The 23291-nt window shown below is 33.2% G+C and overlaps 1 long non-coding RNA gene across 1 annotated transcript in view; it reads right to left on the bottom strand.

The window, feature by feature from the left end:
- LOC140446944 (uncharacterized) overlaps window positions 1-22986 on the bottom strand; it is a 157238-nt gene extending 134252 nt beyond the window's left edge. Inside the window, exon 1 of the long non-coding RNA XR_011951538.1 lies at window positions 22870-22986. This is a non-coding gene — a long non-coding RNA (uncharacterized lncRNA). The remainder of the gene's footprint in view (window positions 1-22869) is intronic.
- Window positions 22987-23291: the final 305 nt, after the last annotated feature.

The raw sequence follows: 23291 nt of genomic DNA, 5'->3' as shown, positions 1-23291 counted from the left end.
ATTTTTAGTTGGAATAACCTGATCCTGAATGGCAAGTAGGAAACCCTCAGTCTCGGGAAACATCTTTCCTGATGTCAACCAATAGTTCGACGCTGTATTGTCGACATATTCTTGGCTGATCTCATTGAGATGTCGCCCATGCAGAGGTTTACTCATCCAGGTGCGCATTTTGTCTTCTTTAGTCAGGTGGTTTATGCGCATTTCTTGTTCCCTCAGTTTAAGCGGCGTCGTATCATCTACTGCGCAAATTGCTCGATGTAAAGTAGATGTCTCAGCCTGTACCTGAAAATAAGTTCTTAAATTAGCAATTTGTTTATCCAATTGCTCACCTATATCCATAAGTCCTCTTCCCCCTTGATACCGCGGTAATGTTGTTCTCTCTACTGCACTGCGTGGGTGATGTTTTTGCGCCTTTGTGAGAAGTGTTCTTACTTTCCGCTGAAGACCCTCTATATCTGTTTTTGACCACTTTATAATACCAAATGAGTAGCTCAGCGCGGAACAGGCGTACGTATTTAATGCCTTAAACAAATTTTTACTATTAAGATATGACCGATTTAGTTGTCTTACTCTTCGTACGAACTCCGAAGTTAGTTCAGTTTTCATTTGTTTATGGTCAATTTTCCGCGCTTGTTTTACTCCGAGATATTTATACATATCATTTTCACCCATTGCCTCGATGTTTTGGCCATCTTGCATATCGAAACCTCCGGACTGAATCTTTCCTCTGACTATATTTAGTATACGGCACTTGTCTAGTCCAAAATTCATACTGATATCATTTGAGAAATTTTCTACAGTTTTTAGCATCTCATCTAGGTGGTTTCGAGTGGAAGCCATTAATTTTAAATCATCCATATACAACAGATGATTAAGCTTCGCTACAACAGTGTTGTTATTTTTGATGCTAAAACCTGAGTCAGTAGAGTTCAGCAGCTGAGATAGTGGGTTCATTGCTAGGCAGAACCAAAGTGGACTCAACGAGTCCCCCTGTAAAAGCCCCCGGTTAATAGGGATATTTTCAGTTTCGATATTAATTTCACCCGGTATTTGAAGGTGAATTTTAGTCTTCCACTCTGCCATTATATTCTTCAAAAAGGTCACGAGATTATCATCGACTTTATATATTTTCAATATATCTATAAGCCATTCATGCGGCACTGAATCAAAAGCCTTCTTGTAGTCAATGAAGGCAGTAAAAAGGTTTCTTTTTTTGGTGTATGCCTGGTTAGAAATGACTGAGTCGATAATAAGTTGTTCTTTGCAGCCCATGGAGCCCTTAGCGCATCCTTTCTGTTGAGGCTCTATGATATTGTTCAGAGCACAATGTTGGTAGATACGCCGGGCCACACAGGATGTGACCAATTTGTACAAAGTTGGAAGACAAGTAATTGGGCGGTACTTTGCTGGATCTTGGGTATTACTTTGATCCTTCGGTATTAGATAAGTGGTTCCCTGAGTAAGAAATGATGGTATTTCCTGTGAATTAGAAATAATATTATTAATAAATACTGTTAAAAGCTCATGAACACTCCAAAACTTCTTTAGCCAGAAGTTTTGAACTCCGTCTGGTCCAGGAGATTTCCAGTTATGAAGCTCTTTGATAATGTTCGAGACTTCTTCGGTGGTGAAAGGTTCATAAGGAATATTACTGTAGTGTTGACAGTTGTTCGTCGTTTGTTCAATCCATCCAGCATTGTTATTATGAGTAGCTGGCGTCGAAAGTTGGTTTCCCCAAAACTCATGAATTTCTTCTCGGCTTGGGTAGGATTTATTATTTGCATTTTCTACAGTGGAATTAAGTTTCCTATAGAAAGCCTTCTCTGCTTGCTCAAAAAGTATGTTGTCGCATTTCCGGTGGTTACTAACCTTGTACCTCCTCAGGCGGCCTGAGTAAACAGATAGTTTTTGTTTTAATGTGTCCAGGCATTGTTGAGGTGTGTTGTTTTCTGGATCATGTCGTGAGTGTCTTAGAGTGTTAAACAATATTTCTTCAGCTCTTTTGATGATTTTTCTACTTCTTACTCCTCTTATGTATTCTGTTATTTGTCCAATGTCCCTACGCAGTAATTCAATCTTCCCCAGCAGTCGTTTTTCCCAGGGTGCTATGCTGTTACCAGTCCTTCCGATGTTGGTACCCCGTCGTGTTCTGATCTTAATGCCCATAACATTAGCAATTGCTGTTGCTGCACAGTAAATCAGCATATGCAAATATTCTAATGTGTGGGCTTCTGTGATATAATTGGGTAGGACTTCAGTATTCACAATTTGTAACAGCGCTCCTAGTTTCTTAGAAGAGTTTATTTTTGGTAGCGGTGGTCTGCTAAGTGGGTTTGTTCCACTAAACTCTTGTACAGCGCGTGCCATCTCGTTTACCAGACTATCGTGCAACTCGTTATTGTCCTGCTGTGTATTATTAGGTTGAGTTTCTTGTACGAGAAGCTCAGGAATCTGCTCGTTGGGGACTTCATTAGGGACTTGGTCTGCAACTTGCTCTTGGTTATGGATCTCCTGTTCAATTTCGCTTCTGATAATGTCGCGTCTAGTCTCTGGGATAAGATTGTTTCTTAAAATTACCCGGTATTGGTCTGCTACTCTTTGTTCAGATACTTGAATTTCTGGGTATTCCCTGCAAAATTCGGCATACAGTTGTTGTCGATAGCCGATCGTTTCTTGACCGAGGTTTGTCACCTTATAATAAAAGCGCAAAATATTTTCGTTTATGGACACAGTCCATTTCATGCGCTCCCTCGGTTATTATTATTATTATTATATTATTATTATATATTATATTATTATTATTATTATCATTAATAAACAGAGTAGCATTAATATTTAGAGCCTTAACAAACAATAATTAGTTTTTAAAGCTATTAATCTAAATTTAACATGTCGTATTTATAAATACAATGTATTAATATATAATATTATAATCAAATTGTGTAATAAATCAAAACATAAACAAAATTCTTACTCAAAAAAGCGGCAACACTTTAAACAATTTTGCCACACGCTGAACTGTCAAAAAATTTGAGGTATTCCCATATCAGTTGCGTACAATTGTCTAATATATTTAATTAAAATTATTATTTTATGGAATATTAGACTTGAAGAATTATTTCATAAAATTTATATTATTAATAATAACAAATGTTTTCGGTTATTTAATTAATATAATTCTAAAATTCCCAATATAATGATGATTACATTTTTTTGATTATTATACCATGTTGACGCCTATGCAATATCGAGCAGTTCCGTATGGGTTTCGTATTATTAGCTGTGTTAGGAAAATTTGAACACTAAGGTTGACGTTCTGGAAATTTTAAATATAAGTGACGTCACTTTATATAAATTGTGGCGTGCACCCATTTTTATATGAAAAATACTATATTTTATTTTAAATGCACATTTTAGTAGTTACTAAAATGTGTCAAACCGCTGAAACGTGACAAGCTTTTCTGTTCATACAACCGTGAACAACGCACAACATACAGTTTCTTAAAAATAACTCATTTTTGCTATAACGAATATAAAAACGAAACGAATCACTTAAATATATTTACATGTGTTCTAATGCAACTTGTCTTAACTACTCTAAATTCCTACAAACAAAAATTACTAGCGCAATAAATATACCAGTGTTTAAAGGCGTGTCCAATGTTTGTTTTCAAAAGCTGTAAGCGTTCTATTTAATAATAATTTATTGTGTGATAAAGCTAACACATTCTTTTTAAAATATTTATAGATTTGTCTTTAAAAATACTGTTGGTTAAGGAGAATGATATCGTTTTCAACCATCTCAAGACTTAAATCACATTGGATTGATAATATACAATGTAAAAAAGCCCGCCAAGTTTTAACTCTATGTTTAGGAACTAAACATAATACATAATATTTAACTTAACATTATATCTAATATAGCTCGTTTTTGAATTACAGAAATAATAAAATTTAAAATAGATATATATGTATATATATATATATATATATATATATATATATATATATATATTCGTTTATAAATAAACCATTTTTCTAAATATTGAGAGAAGAAATAAGCCATATCATTTTTAACAATCATTAACTTAAAACGTAAACAACAACATGCCTAATACACCCAAATTTTTAGAATCGCAACACTTATAACCAAAATTATATTCGCCTAACAGAAAAGTAGAATGTCAACACTACGGACGCGTGATATATTCATTCCCAAAATCTAGAGATGCTGAAGAGGTATCTCCTTGTTACAAAATCACTTATACTGTAACTGATTAAATACAAAAGCGTATCAAAAGTAACAAGTAGAAACTCACAAGTAACGACAATCTACACCTCTAAACACAGACGCATAATTTACAATTTTAACAGATATGGATTCAGTAATCCTTACGAATCACATTTATGTCTGTTGATAATTATATAATTATGTTTTAATTATATAAATATAATTTTTACTTTTAATAGCTCTATATATATGTGTGTGTGTGTGTGTGTGTGTTGGTATAATTATAGTGTCGGTTTATAATTATACTGTTATTTAAATAAACTTAAAACTGTGAACATTTTTAAGGTGTTTGCTGTTTTCTCTCAACTGAAGTAAGTAAATTTAATATTATTTTGACTCTATTATAATAATTGTTATGATGATAAAAGGGTTGCAAGTGTCAGTCCATAATTGAAAAGATATATTTAAAAGGTCAATACTCACAATCTAACATTTACTTTCAAAGTTTTACAGAAGCGATCGGTTTCGAGACTTTCAATATTTGCCTCATCCTCAGGCCCAGCAAAGAGATTGTTTTGTTAAAAACCAATAATATAGATATCGTCAATAAGAAGTTTTCCGCTTACATCCAGGGTACTGTCTGTTTTCATCTTTTCCTTATGACACTATCATTGTAGTGAGGTGATATATTGATCATTATATACGTATGTAAATAAAAGGTCTTACTAAGTAAAGAGCTTTAGGTCTTTACCTTGTAAGAACCTGTGACAAAAACAACAAAAAAAGGACATCATACTGCATAATATGTGATTTTCCATCTTCCATAAGTTTTTAAACTATATAAAGTCCGGATGTGGCAGCTTATACTGTATGTGTATTTGTCTTTAACTACTTTTAATTTTATTACAAACCAGAAGATAATCCTACCTTTTTAATAGTAAAAAAAACTTTGACAACAACAACATATTATATAATGATCAACATATCAGCTGACTACAATAGATAGAGTCATAAAGGAAAAGATGAAGACAGACAGTACCCAGGATGTAAGCGGAAAACTTCTTATTGCCGATATCTATATTATTGTTTAAAAAAAAAAAAAAATTGCTTTGCCTGAGGATGAGGCAAATATTGTAAGCCTCGAAATCGGTCGCTTCTGTAACACTTTGAAAATAAAGATTTTGAGTATTGACCTTTTTAATATATCTGTTCAATTATCTATTATCTATCTATTATCTATTATTTTATTAGAATATTAGCCTGTAAATAATATTTTGCAGGTTTGTATACACAGTCAATAAAACAAAATAAATATGTCGGACACGGATTCTCACGATGAACTCGTAAACAAACCTTTAACTCCCCCCAAAAAGGAATTGAAAAAAGGCCATTTAAGCGTAAACGTTAAAGAAATAATTGTAAACGTGTATAAACACGAGTTACAAGAAAATCTGGCGTTAATATTGTCCGCTGTTGAGAAAAGAGTAGCCGATAAAATTGGAGTATCGGATAGTTCTGTGTTTAAAGTTATTAGAGCGATAAGAAGAATAGTGCATCAATTATTTTTTAGAAATGAAATTCCCACGATAGATAGAGTTCTACAACAGGTCAACGACGACCCAATCTACCTGATTTCAAACGTACTACTTTTTACAAGATTTTGAAAAAACTTCAATTCAAATTTGAAAAACGTGGCAGGAACAGTATGCTTACAGACAGAGATGACCTTGTAATCTGGAGAAGAGAATTGTTAAGGCAGATAAAAGATTATAGGAATGGCAATCCTAAAATATATTATTTAGATGAGACTTGGAATAACGCCGGTCATACTAAATGAAAAACATGGATGGATAAGTCAGTCACCTCATCAAGACAAGCATTTTTTGATGGACTCTCGACAGGTCTGAAAAATCCATCATGTAATTCCTGGACCCCGTTGTCCAAAATATTTTTCCTAGCAGGATGGCTTATAGAAGGGCATATCTGGATTCATTTCGCATAATGTGTCCAAAGTACTGTAACTTTCGAGATTTTATGGTGGTCAGTACCTCTCGGTTCTTCTTCATTCTTCTGAGGACCTCCTCATTGGTGACTCGGTCAGTCCACGGGATTTTAAGTATTCTCCGATACAGCCACATCTCAAATGCTTCCAATTTTCTGCACATATCTTCGTTCAAGGTCCACGATTCAACGCCATAAAAAACAACAGATTAGACGTAGCATCGCAGCATTCTTACTTTTATAGCAAGAGAGAGGTTGTGGCTCTTGAAGAAGGCCCCCATCCGGTTGAAGATGGATCTAGCTTTTGATGTGGAAATGAGTAGCAATGATAAATAAAAGATACGAAATTATTCGAAATTACATAAACAAAATGGAATATTTTAAAAATGAAAAACTGTAACCCATTTTACTCATTGTACCTATGTAGTTTTCCAGTACTTATTTTTCGTAATTGGATATTACTTATATGTAATAGTAAAAAGTTTTTTTCATCATTTTCAAAGAAAACCTTTCGTTTTACATCCGCAAAGTATGTTCCTTTGTGCGTTGTCACCCATGCAATATTGGGGACGATCTATCAATGGATTCATATATAGTTTTGTCTCCTGAATTAAAATCTGAAAACTGCATTTTGATATGTCGAACCATCTTCGACATAACCGGCATCAAAGTCAAAAATAGTGACGTCACAATTCTTCTAAATATACATTCGTTTCTGCTGACACAAATAAATGTTAAATCGAAATCGAAACGTCGACTTAATAAATTTTATTTTTTAATGTTAATGTAATGTTAAATGTATAAGTCTATCTACCCAATAATATATGTATAAATATTTTCCCTAACTTTTACACAAGAAGAGGTCTCTTTTTATAGCATTAATGATAATATTATTACTTATTTCCAAATATTGGTCTTAAAGCGTAAAATGTATAAAAACAACTTTCTTTCTTTTGATTAATACCACAATTATCTAATGATGTGTGAATGACAGTTTACAAAAACTAATATTAAAGTATACTTCTTTGGAAGATTATTTATTGATTACTATTATTTTAACAGTAATCCTAAAAATTATAAATTAATTCATTTCAAATTTAGATGTTATAGACTGCAAGAATCTTAATACAACCCTGTACAATTATATAAATATCAGGTTTCGCGTGATCTGTACATGCATTTGTTGACGGCTACTTTTCTTAATTACTATTTAAATGGGAATAAGCCACAATTAAAGGTTAAAATACGTTTATTGACGCTTCAATTTCCACTTCGAAAATCGTTCGAACGATTTCCGAAGTGGAAATTGAAACGTCAATAAACGTATTTTAACCTTTAATTGTGGCTTATTCCCATTTAAATAGTAACTAATTTAAAATGCCACAAGAAAATAGCTTCAGACTACTTTTCTGTTAAATGAATTTAGATAGATGGCCAGCTGGAGCCGAAAAATCATCTTCATAAGAAATATGGAGTTTGTACCGTGAAATTCGGCCATTGTACATTTATAACTATAATCCCGTGCAGGGTGACACCAAGCTTAATACATCATCATCATAGTCAATAAAATCGTAGCAGATGTGTTGTGGTTTATTATTGAGCTACAGCAGCACGGATAGTTTGATTGATGATATTTCTCAACTCAACTCTGCTTGGTGGGTTATGAGCGCGATGACTGGGTGGATTGAGTAGCTCAGAAGCCGCGATTATGCTCACAGCCGGATAAAAGAGAAGGTTTGATGAGCCAGGCTAGCATTCTACCCATTGTAAAAGAAAACAAGGCTTAAAGAACCGATATAAAGCTTCGGAACCAGACGAAACCTAAGATGACGAACTACGCAAAGAAAAGGAAAACGAGAAGGAAAAATAAGCCCACAATCAGATTAACAACATGAAACATTACCTCTTTCAACAACAAAGATGAAGAGATAACAAAAGATAATAGACATTTGTGCAATCCAAGAAACCAAGAATAAAGGTAAAGACCAAAGAGACTATAACCAATATTTTCTAGCATACACTAGAGTAAAGAAAGAAGAACGAGCACAAGCAGGCGTAGGTAAACTGTATACTGTTCCATAAAAAATTTAAAGACAACATAAATAACTGCCGTTATATCTCCGAAAGAATAATACATTTGAACATCACAATGGACTATTAACAACAATGGAGATTAACAACATGAAACATTACCTCTTTTAACAACAAAGACCAAGAGATAACAAAAGATAATAGACATTTGTGCAATCCAAGAAACCAAGAATAAAGGTAAAGACCAAAGAGACTATAACTAATATTTTCTAGCATACACTAGAGTAAAGAAAGAAGAACGAGCACAAGCAGGCGTAGGTAAACTGTATACTGTTCCATAAAAAATTTAAAGACAACATAAATAACTGCCGTTATATTTCCGAAAGAATAATACATTTGAACATCACAATGGACTACCAAAAATTAAATGCCATATCATTCTATAGTCCCGAGGACTGCATACCTAAGGAGGAACGAGAGGCCTTTTACGAACAATTGCGAACCATCCTGGATGAAATACCTCATGAAGAGCCCTTAATTCTTATGGGTTACTTTAATGCACCAATCGGAAATGAAATAGTTCCAGGAGTAAAACAAAGATTTAATGAAAACTATGTCAACGCAAATGGAGAACCCATGGCTAATCTCTGTGCTTTTAACGAACTGAGAATCAATAATAATAATACATTTTTCGACAATAATCTCCAGTATAATTATACATTTGAAAACTACAGGGGGCATAACTCTATGATTGATTTTATTGTCACTAATAGAAAAATCCACTCAAAGCAAATTCTAGATATATGAATTTTAAACTCAGCAGACGCAGGGAGTGAACACAAACTAGTATTAGTAAAGATAAGAATGAAAATATCACCAAAACATTTTCTTCAGGAAATCACCGAGAAAAAATTCAATGTAGAATCGCTGTCGAACGACTCTACAAGAGAAATGTACCAAAGGAGCCTAGCACAGAAAATACAGCTGAAACAAATAGACGACATCGAAGATACAAACGCGAGCTGAGAGAAAATTAAAAACAACATTAAAGAAACAGCAACAGAAGCTCTAGGAAAACGCAAAGTCATACTGAACAGAAGAGACAACAGCGGATGATGGTACGCTGTAACGAAATCAAACCTACACAGTCCATTTTATATTTTTGTTTATGTAGGTATTCTTAATAAGTAAAAAATGACGTTTAATCTTTTGCATATTTTCTTTATTACATAATTGTTACCAGCAAATTTATCAAAAGCAGTTGTTAGATACCTGTATCAACGAATGTCACGGGAAAATCCGTAGTTTTCTAGTCTACTAGTCTTTCATGAATCGTTTTAATATATTTTACAGGCATAATCTTTTCATACAATATAAAAGCAAATACATTTTTTAAGTATTTATTTAAAAAAATAACCGTTTAACTTATCTCATAATTTCACAGTTGCTACTAATATTTTAGAGTAGTTGGCAGAAATATCCAAATTAAAACAAGCAGACCATTTTATTGATATCTTTCCACCACACGTATTCGTATTATAATTGACGAAATACTATTAAGCAGAGTGTAGCAAGCAAAAATTGATATAGTAAATTACTGCACAGATTCTATTTTCAAGAGTATTATTAATGGTTCTATAAATAAAACATCATCAGCTTTTAGTTATGAAAATAAATAAGAGTTCAGTTTTCTATCTTATTCCCCAACAGTACATTTTAACAGTATGAACCCGTTTTAAGGTTTTGTCGAATGTTTTTTAAGAATATTAAGTAATACAGGGTGTTCTATAATTGAATGGCCACGGGAAAGAACGATCAGACTCCATTTTTGGTTGGAATTTAGATATTGGGGCCATATTTTAGCTTTTCTTGGAAAGAACCCAAGCATGGTTTCGTTTGTACAATAACGATCACCGTACAGAAGTAAATAAAGGGGAAAGATATAAACCAACGGAGAAGAACGATCAGGCAAAATGAGTGATGTAATGAAAAAATTACGTGCCACCACTCACGAGGTCGGGGAAGACTGTAAGTGCATTCGTTACAACTGTTTTCAAGTCATCCCTTCGAATGAAAGACAACGATTAATTTTTCATTTTAATGAGTTAGGGGACTACAATGCTCAAAACAAATATTTTACAGATCTTGTCACGCTTATACCTGTTGGTAGACCGAACGGAGAAGCCAAAACCCTGAAGCTAAAGCAAGTTTGAATCAATCTTCTTATAGTTATAGAGTTCGGGTAAATGTGAGTGGCTCGTTACAAGATACTGTTGTTTGCTATAAAGCATTTTTGTCTTTACACGGCATCACTAATCGCCGTGCTCAAACCATAAAGAAAAATTTACTTGAATTTGGCGATACTAAAGAAGATGGTCATAAAAACAGACCTAATAAGTTGACCGATGAAACAAGAACAATGGTAATGAGTTTTATACAGTCCCTGAAAGGTAGGAAATCTCATTATTCTTTGCATGATACTAGTAAAATATAATTACCTGCAGAACTTAATGCAACCAAACTTCATTAAATGTTTAATGAATCACACAATAATAATAAAATAGGCTACACTACATTTCATGAGATATTTGTGAGTAATTTCAACATATCATTCGGCTACCCACGTAAAGATACATGTAGCTCTTGGGACACTTTCAAAGCTAACGTTGCAATTACGACGGATAAAATAGCTAACTGCACTGATGAAGAAAATAAAACATCATTGACAACAACACTGCAGACACTAATGTGCGAAAAGACAATCCATTTACGGAAAAGCAAAAAGTTTTACTGCATGAAAAAAAAAATATAGAAAAGAATCACGAAAAAACGAAACAATGGAAGCCATGACGATGGATTACCAAAAAAACCTCCCCACTCCCAACATCTCAACATCTGATGTTTACTATCGCCGACAACTCAACTTCATATCATTTAATATTCATGTACTGTCAAATGCAACTTCAGTGTTTTATACGTACGACGAAAGTGTTGCCCGAAAGGGTGCCGATGATGTTTGTTCGATGTTGGAACATTTTATTTTGCATATTTTGGACTCAAACATGCCATCTAATAATTTTTTGTGATTCGTGCGGCGGACAAAACAAAAATTTTACCGTAATTCGCTTTCTTTACTACGTAGTGCACAAGCTTAATCGATTCGACCTAGTGAAAGTGATATTTCCTATTCGTGGACACTCTTACCTAGAATATGATAAGGAAATGAGTTTTGTGAATTCCAAATCGTATACAGAAATACCGGGCGACTGGAGAGATGTAATAAAGAATAGTCGCATTAAACCATCACCATTCAAGGTAATAAACTGTGCAGATGAAGTTGACTATCAGACATGGACCGAGTATTTGTCCCATATTTATGAGCCAAAATGTCTTACGGCAACTAGGCGTATCAGGATTTTAAAAATAGAAAAAATCACCAACGGTTTGTGTTACACAAAGACCACTATTGTGGCCTATATCTTACAGCTGTGGTAGTTCCGTCAAAAAATCAGGCACGTAAGAGAAAATTGAAACCTGTTCCACTAAAGAAGCTATATAATGAACCTCTGCCTATTAAGACCGCTAAGTTGCATGGTTTATTGCACCTAACTCAATTCCTGACAAACCCTGAAGCGAATTCCTTTTACCAAGGACTAGTTTCCGATGCCGGTACGAATGAAGGTGAAGTGATGTGGAATTTGTCGACGATCCACCAATCGACATTTAACGCACAAAATAGATCAGAGTCCAACTTCTTAATTACAAATTTGAAGATGTTAAGTACATATATCATTAGCAAACAATTTTTTTTTGAATTTTTGTATTAAAAAGTCTTATAGTAATAAACTGATAACTAAACATTTTGTATTTAATTTTATTGAACCAAAATAAATGACTTAAAACTTTAAAATTCGATTTGTACAAAATGAACAAAATGTAACTTTCATCGTTCTTTCCCATGGCCCTTCAATTATTTGGTCAGTAAATAAAGGGTGATAGATGACAATAAAGCGCAAATATAAAAATATATAAACCATTAGCAACCCTGAAGATTGGGTTATTGTGTCAGGGTCGTAAAATTAGAGTAAATTTAATAAAAAAAAAAGTGAAAAAAATAAAAAATGACGATTTTTGAGGCTAAAAACCACAAGTAAAAAATATTATTTTCGAAATCAAGTGCCTAATTAAAGTTCAATTAACGTTATATTAAAATTCTTTTGAAAAGAATACAGTCATAAATATTCTTAGTACCACTTTAAATGAATTATTTTGTTGTCATATATTGGCTTAAATACATATATCCTGAACCTGATGATGCTGTATAACTTGTTAGAAATCGATCGCCCAATCTTTCTCTTAATAAATACATACAACAGCTTAACACAAATTGTGAGTGTAATACCTTTTTCCCTAACTTCACACTTATTTTCAGTACTGCTAAGAGAAATATATTCTCTCTATACATAAATTCTTCAGAAATTATTCTCTAGAGCTAACGATAACCAAGAAGTGGTTCGTCAAATTGTGGTACTTGCAACGATTTTTATATACCTAAATATACAAGAAAAGAATACTCCAGTCGCAGACGTCAGAGACGAAAATGCCACTGAACTAGAAATTGTACGAACAAGCTGAATTTTGGTGAGAATGTTAATTTTAAGACCCCAAAAAGGATGCAAACATATTTGCTACTTCTACCCCCGAGCTTCTATCTAAAACCGCCCCTAGTAGGGGGGAATGGAAAGCATCGATTTACCAAGAATCTGTTTCAAACTATACATATAGCTGAGATCATGTTAAACAGAAATTTTTATTAGCACTTTTTCTGTAGAATCAATTGTTCTCACAGAAACAACGCTTGAAGCGACCGCCAATTTTAAATGTGCTATGCGCGCTAAATCAATTTTTTAACCCTCCGTTAGTGGCGTGGGTAACATACGTCACCCACTTCATTTTATTTCTACTCTCAGATTTAAAACGGTAGGTAATAGCAATACTTTAGTACCTTCCAAGCAGTGTGTGAGTGAATGTATAACGTGGTTGTGCATAGTTACACGCGCTTAGTTGCCAAGCTTTTCCGTAAGTCTTTTAGTGGTTAACGACTCTCCCCGACGCCACTAACCATGTTCTTAAGCTTGTCAAAGTAAGTTTTCGATTTTGGTCTACTAACTATACTAATTTTTAGCACATATTGATGGTACTTTCGGATCCTGATTCAACTTACTATTAACTTGTGATTTTTACCGGACCTTACTTGTTTTAAAACAAAATGGAGATTTTTAGACTACATTCTAGCTGCTACGTCTCGAACCAAAATGTGTCTAGAAAAGCTGTCCCCAGAGGATGTAGACAACAATATGTTCCCGGGATGTCCAGCGAGTCTAAAGAACCAATAAGAACTTAGGAGACCCTCTATTCCACTGACGCTTTTAGCCAAGAAATGGTTGACTGCGGAGCAGTACTACTCCAACAGCTAAGTCAAGCCAGACAGGAAAGGTGGATTAAGACCCTGAAAAAATGGACATGACACATAGTAGCAAAATAGCATGGAATGTTGTAAAAAACTTAGCGGTGATCCAAAAGAACATAAACCACCTTGCAACGTTACAGCAAACCAAGTCGCTGCTTAACTCCTTATGTATGGAAGAACTACGAATTAATATAAGGACCCAAATACTAGTAGACGATTGGATTCGGAGACAAACCACCTACAAAGTCCTTTTGCACTAAAAGAACTCAATGACAGAATGAACAGGTTAAAAAATGAAAAAGCTGCAGGGAAAGATGATATATGCAGTGACCAAATAGAGCATCTAGGCCAAATAGCAAAAAACTGGATCTTGCAACTGTATAACTCGTGCTGCAAAGCCTGCAAAATTTCAAAATCATGGATGAAATCTAAAGTAATAAAACCTTGTAATAAGACTTGTTAAAACCAGGAAAGAACCCAGAAAATCCCACTAGCTACAGACCTATTTCGCTATTGTGTCACTTTTTCAAACTATACGAGGGACGCATACTCGTCAGAATAAAAGAAAATGTCGACAAGCACCTCATTCCACAACAAGGAGGATTCAGACCCGATAAATCTTGTACCGGTCAAGTCCTCGCACTAACAGAACACATTGAAGAGGGCTTTAAAGAAAAACTTATAACAGGGGCTGCTTTCGTAGATTTGACAGCAGCCTATGACAGAGTAAGGCACAAAACATTGCTCCGCAAATCATACGACAATCTTAATGACCACCATCTGGGTAAGGTCTTATATTCCTTACTGCAAAACAGACGTTTTCAGACGTTTTTTCGTTATGCTGGAGGGTAAAGTAAGTAGATGGAGAGTTCAAAAAACGGCTTCTCACAGAGAAGTCTTTTAACTCCAATGCTCTTCAATATATACACAAACGACCAACCTACGCCGACCAAATCCAAGAACTTTCTCTATGATGACGATCTTGCAATATGTACTCAAGGAAATAGTTTTGAAGAAGTGGAGGAGAAACTCGAAACTGCCTTAAAAACAATAACAGCGTACTACCTGCAGAATTTCCTGAGATCCAATCCCTCTAAAACTCAAGTCTGCGCTTTCCATCTTCGCGCATAGCAACCTATATATCTTGAAGTAACTCTGAACCGGTCCCTCACCTACAGACATTGCATGAAAACGAGAGGATAAGTAACAACTGGGAAAAGCATACTCAAAAAGATAACAGGAAGTAAATGGGGTTTACGTCCTGGCGTTTTAAGAACAACGGCACAGGCACTGTATTTCTCAACTGCTGAATATCGGTGCCCCGTTTGGGGCAGATCTGCTCACACCAAACAAGTTGATACTGCGCTAAATGAGATATGCAGAATAATAAGCTGGTGCATGAAACCAACGCCACCATCAAATCTATATAAAGCAGCGGGTTTTCCAGAACCCTCAACACGCAGAGGCGTTGCAGAGCACATAGAAAAAATTAAACAGGTCGTGGATGAGCGGCATGTCCTATATAAAGCTCGAACACATATGTATGAGAGAAAGTGGCAGTTGTCATTAGATCATTGAAAGGAAAGGTCGCGTCTCGATAGAGGGTGTGTTCGTGTGTTTTCGATACCGGCATTGTGAAAGGAAGTTAGCAGAGTTGTGGAAGGAGATTACAAGTCGATAAAAAAATATCCTTGGATCTAAAGTGGGGAGTTTCTGGAATACGTAGGAAATAGTTTGGCGTCACCAAGTTGACAGAAAGAGGTCCTTGTGTCATTGTGATGTAGCTAAGTGTTTTGGAGAATTAAATTTCAAGTGTTAATTGTTGGAGAATTGATTCAGGTGTTTCGTATAGTCGCTGCAAGAAGATTGCAGATACGAAAAGAAGAAAGCCGAGGAAAATAGTGGCAGAGCACATTGCTGTGGAGCGTAAACAATTCTGAGTATGATCCAAATACAATCTACGAAGGAAAGGTCAGTGATTTTCTGTTCAGAATTGAAAATTTTGTAACTGTGAATGAAGTTTGTTGACATCATTGTCGTTACCATTTTAACTCAAGAGTAGACTTCATGTGTAAAACGTTTTAAAGTTTTGTTGTTGCAATAAAGTAAATATTGAAAAATCAGAAAGAAAAAAAAGTTTTAAAGATATTCATTGAATTTGGCTTTAAATTGGTTTTGTCTTCAAGAAGACTTAAAATATTCTTTTTGTGTAAATTTTTTTGTATTCATTTACGCTGATTGATAAGATAATGGCAAAATTTGATAACTGTTTTATTCTTCTTGAAATAAAATGAAGAATACCAATTTTTTGTAACATAGGTACTATTTTTATTATTATTCTTTTTTCCCTATCCCGATAAAGGATAACTAGGAAATCTTTGGACCCACACAACATAGGTTAATATAAGGAGATTTTTTCACTCTGAGAAGTTATGATTTTGATTTGCTCAATTAATCAAGTAAAAAAAAATTAATAACATTATATATATATATATATATATATATATATATATATATATATATATATATATATACATATATATATATATATATATATATATATATATATATATATATATATAATATACATAATGATATCAAGACGATTTTCTTCTACAATGTGATAAATAAACTCTAAAAATTCTTCAACTTCTTCATCATAACAATCCAACCTTTTTTATAGTAATTGTAATAATGTGAATTGAAATGGTTTGAATGCAGTAGTGCAGAACTTTTTAGAGCGGCAGTCAACGGAGTCCGCATAGCCATGATGATTTTCAACCTTCGATAGAAGATGGAACTTAAAGAAGAAGAATTACGAAAAAACAAAGAGGCAGGACTAAGGATTTCATTATTGGTAAAAAAGTTGATAGCTGGAAAAAAAAGATGAAATTGGTTAATGCATTTTATTGGTTGTACAGTGTAAAATAATCGAGGTTACTCACAGATATTTTATTAATTATAATAAAGTCGTCCTCTACATCCGAGATGTCGGATTCGCTTTCGCTACTCTCCCCTGTGTTCGCGTGTATTATCAATTGGTCTACGTCATCTTGCAGGTTGTCCGCAGTCCACATCTCAGTTTCCGTTTTCTCAACAACATGAGTGACATAATTGCGCCAATTTTTCTCTGTGACGCGTACGAAACCGTCGTCGATCAACTGGCGTACCTCGTCGTTTTTAAAAGTGGTATTATGGGTACCTACATATCGCTTAACTTGGTTCCACACCATTTCTATAGGATTCAATTCGTAGTGATATGGAGGAAGCCTTAAAATATAAACATTATGTTGTGAAGCATACTCATCAAGATGATACTTATCGTATTGATCTTTAAAAGCACGCGCTGCTTCTAATAGCTCGGATTTCAAATAACACTCCTCGAAAAAAATGTCTTTTTCCACTAGCCATTCCTTGATTGCAGCTTTATTCCAGGAATTGTTAGGGAATCTCTCTTTACAGGAGTGGTACGATGCATTGTCCATTACAATGATATTCCTGCGACCATTATTTGGTAAATTTGATATTAATGTCTCCTTAAACCACGACTCAAAATATGCGGCATCCATTTCATCGTGATAGTCGCCATCATTTTTTTTTGCCAGAAAAACACGCTGTGTGCCAGGAAGGAAACCTCCTGAAAAACCTGCATGCAATAAAACATATCGTGGACCTCGTTTAGTAGGTGCTTTTAAGCCAGTACTTAAACCTTTGAGAAAAGCATCACGACTGTTTTGTATCGTAGTATCACACCATTCGTAATTTATAGATTGGCCAACATTAACCCACGATTCGTCCAAATATATGATATTGCAATGGTCTTTTCGCAAACGTCGTATAGTTCTCAAATAATTATGGCGCCAATGAATAATATCCTCTCGCTCCACCATGATGCTTCTTCGGCCGCGTTTCTTATAAACAAATCCAATATCTTTCAGAAGTCTGTATAAAATAAAAAGAGACAACGGCTATATATTCTCATTACCTTGTATGAAGTTATGTATATCGCACCCTCAGTGCAAGACTGCAGTAAGTCAGAATAAGTAAGTTTCGAGATAAAGACGATTTTGTTTATTTTCGTGCTAATATCGGTGAAATAAGACACAAGTTTTAAGAAAAATTAACATTTAATTATGATTTTGCATGCTTTTCAGCCTATATTACATTAACTAAAAATAGAAATTTAAATAAAATAATATTAATGCTAAAAAAATTAGGAATTTCAAAGTTACAACACTTTTGCACTGAGAAAATTGTTAATCACTACACATTTAGTATTAGAATTTTAAAGTTACAACACTTTTGCACGGAGAAAATTGTAAAAAGTGTGGACATATTTTCTGTTAGTTGTTGTCCTCTTCTCGTATATTATCTTGGGCCAAAATATTTTTATAAAAACTATGGTGGGCTTCTGGTATCATACCCGAATGGCATAAGTATACCAAATCTTTCTTTTTGATCATTTGAATTTTCCAATATTTTTATTTAAATTCAAAACAAAAGGACTATAATAAAAATATGCAAATCAGGCTACCTTGAGTACAGTGATTAACAAAAGGATTGAAATTCACTACCTTAGTAAAAGTTGGGAATTACGGTGGGGCAATATGATAAGACAATCGCCCCGGAAGGTTACATGACGATTTAATACAATTTGGGATTTAGTTTTTATAGAACAAGTTTTCTGAGAATAGATATTTTTAACCTGTCAGTATTGTTAATACACAAGTTTTAAGATAACTGTTTTTCCTTTCATAAGAAAAAATACTTTTTGGCTGTAAATAATTAGTCTTAGTTTATGTGTTTTTAATCCAATCTAATACATAAATGGTCAAACGACTTCGCACCCATTTTATGGAAAATATAATGTCACATAAAGGACATAAAATTACATGAATAGATTGGTCTCGTAAATCTTTCTTTATTGTCTCGGCCGTTAATGGATTACGTAGACACGCTGTATATTAAAATTAAACACCACAGATATAGATATTAAAATAAAAAATATCTTATTTTTGTCGTGCCTTTCATTGCTTGTTATCGAAACCATTGCAACGTTCCGTGCAAAACTGTTGTAACTCTGTTACATTAGAATTACAACAGTTTTGCACGGAACTAATGTACAAAATCGCAAAATAGTTAAACTGTTGTTGTTGTAATATTTAGCCGGTTAAGCATTTGAAAGTTACTAAAGTTTAGTACTAAAGTACTAAATGACACATGCAGGATAGTAACGGGGTGCATGAAACCAACGCCACTATCAAATCTATATAAAGCAGCGAGTTTTGCAGAACCCTCAACACGCAGAGGCGTTGCAGAGCACATAGAAAAAATTAAACAGATCGTGGACGAGCGGCATGTCCTATATAAAGCTCGAACACATATGTATGGAAGAAAGTGGCAGTTGTCATTAGATCATTGAAAGGAAATGTCGCGTCTCGATAGAGGGTGTGTTCGTGAGTTTTCGATACCGGCATTGTAAAAGGATGTTAGCAGAGTTGTGGAAGGAGATTACAAGTCGATAAAAAGATATCCTTGGATCTAAAGTGGGCAGATTCTGGAATACGTAGGAAATAGTTTGGCGGCACCAAGTTGACAGAAAGAGGTCCTTGTGTCAATGAGAAGTAGCTGAGTGTTTTGGAGAATTAAATTTCAAGTGTTAATTGTTGGAGAATTGAGTCAGGTGTTTCGTTTAGTCGCTGCAAGAGGATTGCAGATACGAAAAGAAGAAAGCCGAGGAAAATAGTGGCAGAGCACATTGCTGTGGAGCGTAAACGATTCTGGGTATGATCCAAATACAATCTACGAAGGAAAGGTCAGTGATTTTCTGTTCAGAATTGAAAATTTTGTAACTGTGAATGAAGTTTGTTGACATCATTGTCGTTACCATTTTAACTCAAGAGTAGACTTCATTTTTAAAACGTTTTAAAGTTTTGTTTTTGCAATAAAGTAAATATTGAAAAATCAAAAAGATAAAAAGTTTTAAAGATATTAATTGATTTTGGCTTTAAATTGGTTTTGTCTTCAGGAAGACTTAAAATATTCTTTTTGTGTAAATTTTATTATATTCATTTACGCTGATTAATAAGATAATGGAAAAATTTGATAATTGTTTTATTCTTCACAGAATGACGGTATTCGGTTTCGCTAAGTAGAAATCGTTTGATTTCTCTTTCTGTTTTATTCTTCTTTAAATAAAATAAAGAATACCAATTTTTTGTAACATACTAGTTTTATTATTCTTCTTTTTTCTCTATCCCGATAAAGGATTTTTTTTGTTTTATTGGCATAAGCAAGTGCCATACAGCCAGTCACAACATGAAAATTTTCTACCCAGAAAGAATAAAAAGATAATATAAATTTCAAACTTAAGTAGCATTACAAATTTTAAGCAATTAAAATTATTATTAAGGATAGGATAGAGATAAAACATGGACACTCGTTTCTCGTCTAGGGCCCATCAAGACATTGCTTTTAAGACAAACTAGATTGGGTCACGGATAAAAGGTAATAACAAATGGGGTAAAACAGAGGTTAGGATTCTAATTACAGTTAAATATTAAGCTTACTTTTGCAAATAAATTCCATCAAACATTCATTTACAACTCTTATATTTAGAGATAGCAGATAGCACATATTGTACGGAGGAAAAATTTTGATGTTGACTAAATTTTTTATTAGATCTTCAGTTTGTTTTGTGTATTTTTTACATTCGAAGAAAATGTGATCTAGATCACCTTCTTTTTGACAGTCTGGACATAAATTTAAATTTACGATTTTTAGTTTGGACAGATGACTAGGATAGCAGGCGTGTCCAAATTTTATTCTAATTATGGATGTTATATACCTTCGTGGAACAGAATAATTTTTAAACAGATAATCACTTGGGATTAAAGGCTGTATATACCGTATTCATTCTACAAATTTCCAATCGTCAATAGAACCACGTGTAAGCCAAACAGGGTCGTACTGATGTACGATCTATGTATCATATGATTTTTAAAAATATTTACTTTTAAAACTGTTAGTTTAAGAATTTTTGAAATTTAATCATTATATTACAATTAAACTAAACTCTAAAAAATAACACAACCAGTAAATAACTTAACAATAACTATAACATAAATATAACACAATATATTAACATAAAAATCAACACGATACAATTTTAATTTAAAATTATGGCAAGTTGGAATCTGTAACATGAGAATCTGTCTCGCTTAAGGTAATAAATTAGATGTCATAGCCTCTTGACGAATGAGACGGCGAATATCAACACGTGCTCATGTTTACTGATGGGAATTTGGTAAACGAATGAACTTTAGAAGCATATTGCGAGAAAGACTGCGTACTATATATATGCCAAGATTGTTTCCATTTACTATTGATATTATTTTTAATTATTGTTAATGCGTCTTGTCTACAGATTTGATGATCAGCTTGCGTTTCGGTTTCAATGGCCTTTTTAGCTAATAGGTCAACATGTTCGTTGTATTTAAGACCTATATATGCTTTAACCCACAAAAAATGAACAACTCTTCGGTTTTTATAAAGGTCATAAACAAGTTTTTTAATTTGAAAGACATATATATTTGAGTTATTACTAGGAAAGTTTAAAGTTTCAATGGCTAACATAACAGACAATGAGTCAGATACTATTGTAACAGATGTATTCTGAGTGTTTTCAAAGTATCTTAATGCTTCATATATTGCTACAGCTTCAGCACTAAAGATTGAAAAACTAGGATTTAGTCGACAAAGTTTTTCTGTATTAGTTGATGGAATGTAGAAAGCACACCCAGTACCAACAATAGACTTTGAGGCATCCGTATAAATAATTAAAGAGTCTGACAGACTAGATAAACAGGACCTCAAAATATTCGAGCTAACAGAAGAATTTACATGGTAATTCGGTTGTATCACAGTAACGGGTTGCAAGCACGAATAAAAATGTTCGATATTAAGATTATCCTCTTATTTAAAGTCATAATCAAAATTTGTCAGGCTTCTAAAAGCCTCACAAAGTGGAGGTGAGTTCTTAAGTCTCCAATATCGATTAATTAAATCTTCTTCGTTCAGTTTTCTGATATTTAAGTAGCGAGTAGTATTACGATTTTGTATATTAATAACAAACTTTTGACTGAGGTATTCTCTTCTATAGCCCAAGGGATTTTCTAGAGCTTGCACATGTAGAGCATAATGCCCGGATAAAGGATAACTAGGAAATGTTTGGACCCACACAACATAGGTTAATATAAGGAGATTTTTTTTGATTTGCTCAATTAATCAAGTAAAAAGAATTAATAACATAATAATATATATATATATATATATATATATATATATATATATATATATATATATATATATATATATATATATATATATATATATATATATATATATATATATATATATATATACATACATAATGATATAAAGACGATTTTCTTCTACAATGTGATAAATAAACTCTAAAAATTCTTCAACTTTTTCATAACAATCCAACCTTTGTTTATAGTAATTGTAATAATGTGAATTGAAAAAAATTATTATTCAAACATAAACAAACAAAGTTAGGTTAGAATCGACGTGTGAGGTTGTACGAAACTGATTACTGGATTGCCGCAAGGCCGAGATAATCAACAAAAAAAGAAGATGTATTTGATGACTTTTCTAGTAACTTTCTTGGGTGTGACTCTGACTTTTTAGTTTACTCCTCCTGGTTAAAAAACAAACTTAGTTAGTTTTACCAAGTTAATACTTGTTTGTATTTTATTATTATTGTGTTTCTATATTATTATAAGGTTAAAAGACTTATTTTTGTGTATGTGGTGTTAATTATATTAAAATAGAAATTTCGTTAATAAAAATTATAATTTTAACAAAAATTTTATCAAAAATTATTGCGATATCCGATGCGGGGCGCCGGTAACTATAAATAAATATAAAGGTAGATCCAATATTTAAGAGAATAATTTGATGTTAACTATATTTTGTATTTAATGTAATTAAAACATAGTAGATTGACGTTTTATTACGGTGCAGTTCCACTTTAATAAACAATTTTATGTATAATAAAATATCACAGTATCAGTTAATACGCATAAAGAAAATAATAACAAATCTAATCTACCTCAAAAAATTTCATTTTCCAACTCATTTCACGCTTGTATATTGTTTATTTTTATCGTTCTCACTAAATGTCACCAAGTTTCCGCATATCCCACGAAAAATCACGTTAGAGAATCCGGTATTACGTTTAGCACGGTCACGCACAATACTGTACGAAACAAAATCTTAAACTTGGTGCAGGTGGTCTTGGCGTTATTCCAAGTTATTTTCAGTTTCTATAATGTTGGTGAAGAAACCACAAAACTAAACTGTCATTTTAATAGTATTAAAATTGGGATATTACAAGAAACAGCAAAGATAATGTTATCGGGGGCGTAGAATATAAAAAGTAGTTGCACATTTTAGTCACAACTATCAAGATGGGAATATATCCTATATAAGCATGTTAATTTATAATTTAAAATAATTTCCAATCTGGAAATC

Source organism: Diabrotica undecimpunctata, chromosome 7, assembly GCF_040954645.1.
Source record: "Diabrotica undecimpunctata isolate CICGRU chromosome 7, icDiaUnde3, whole genome shotgun sequence".
NCBI lineage: Eukaryota > Metazoa > Arthropoda > Insecta > Coleoptera > Chrysomelidae > Diabrotica > Diabrotica undecimpunctata.
Note: the sequence above shows the minus strand (reverse complement) of the source record. Positions and strands in the feature narration are given on the sequence as shown.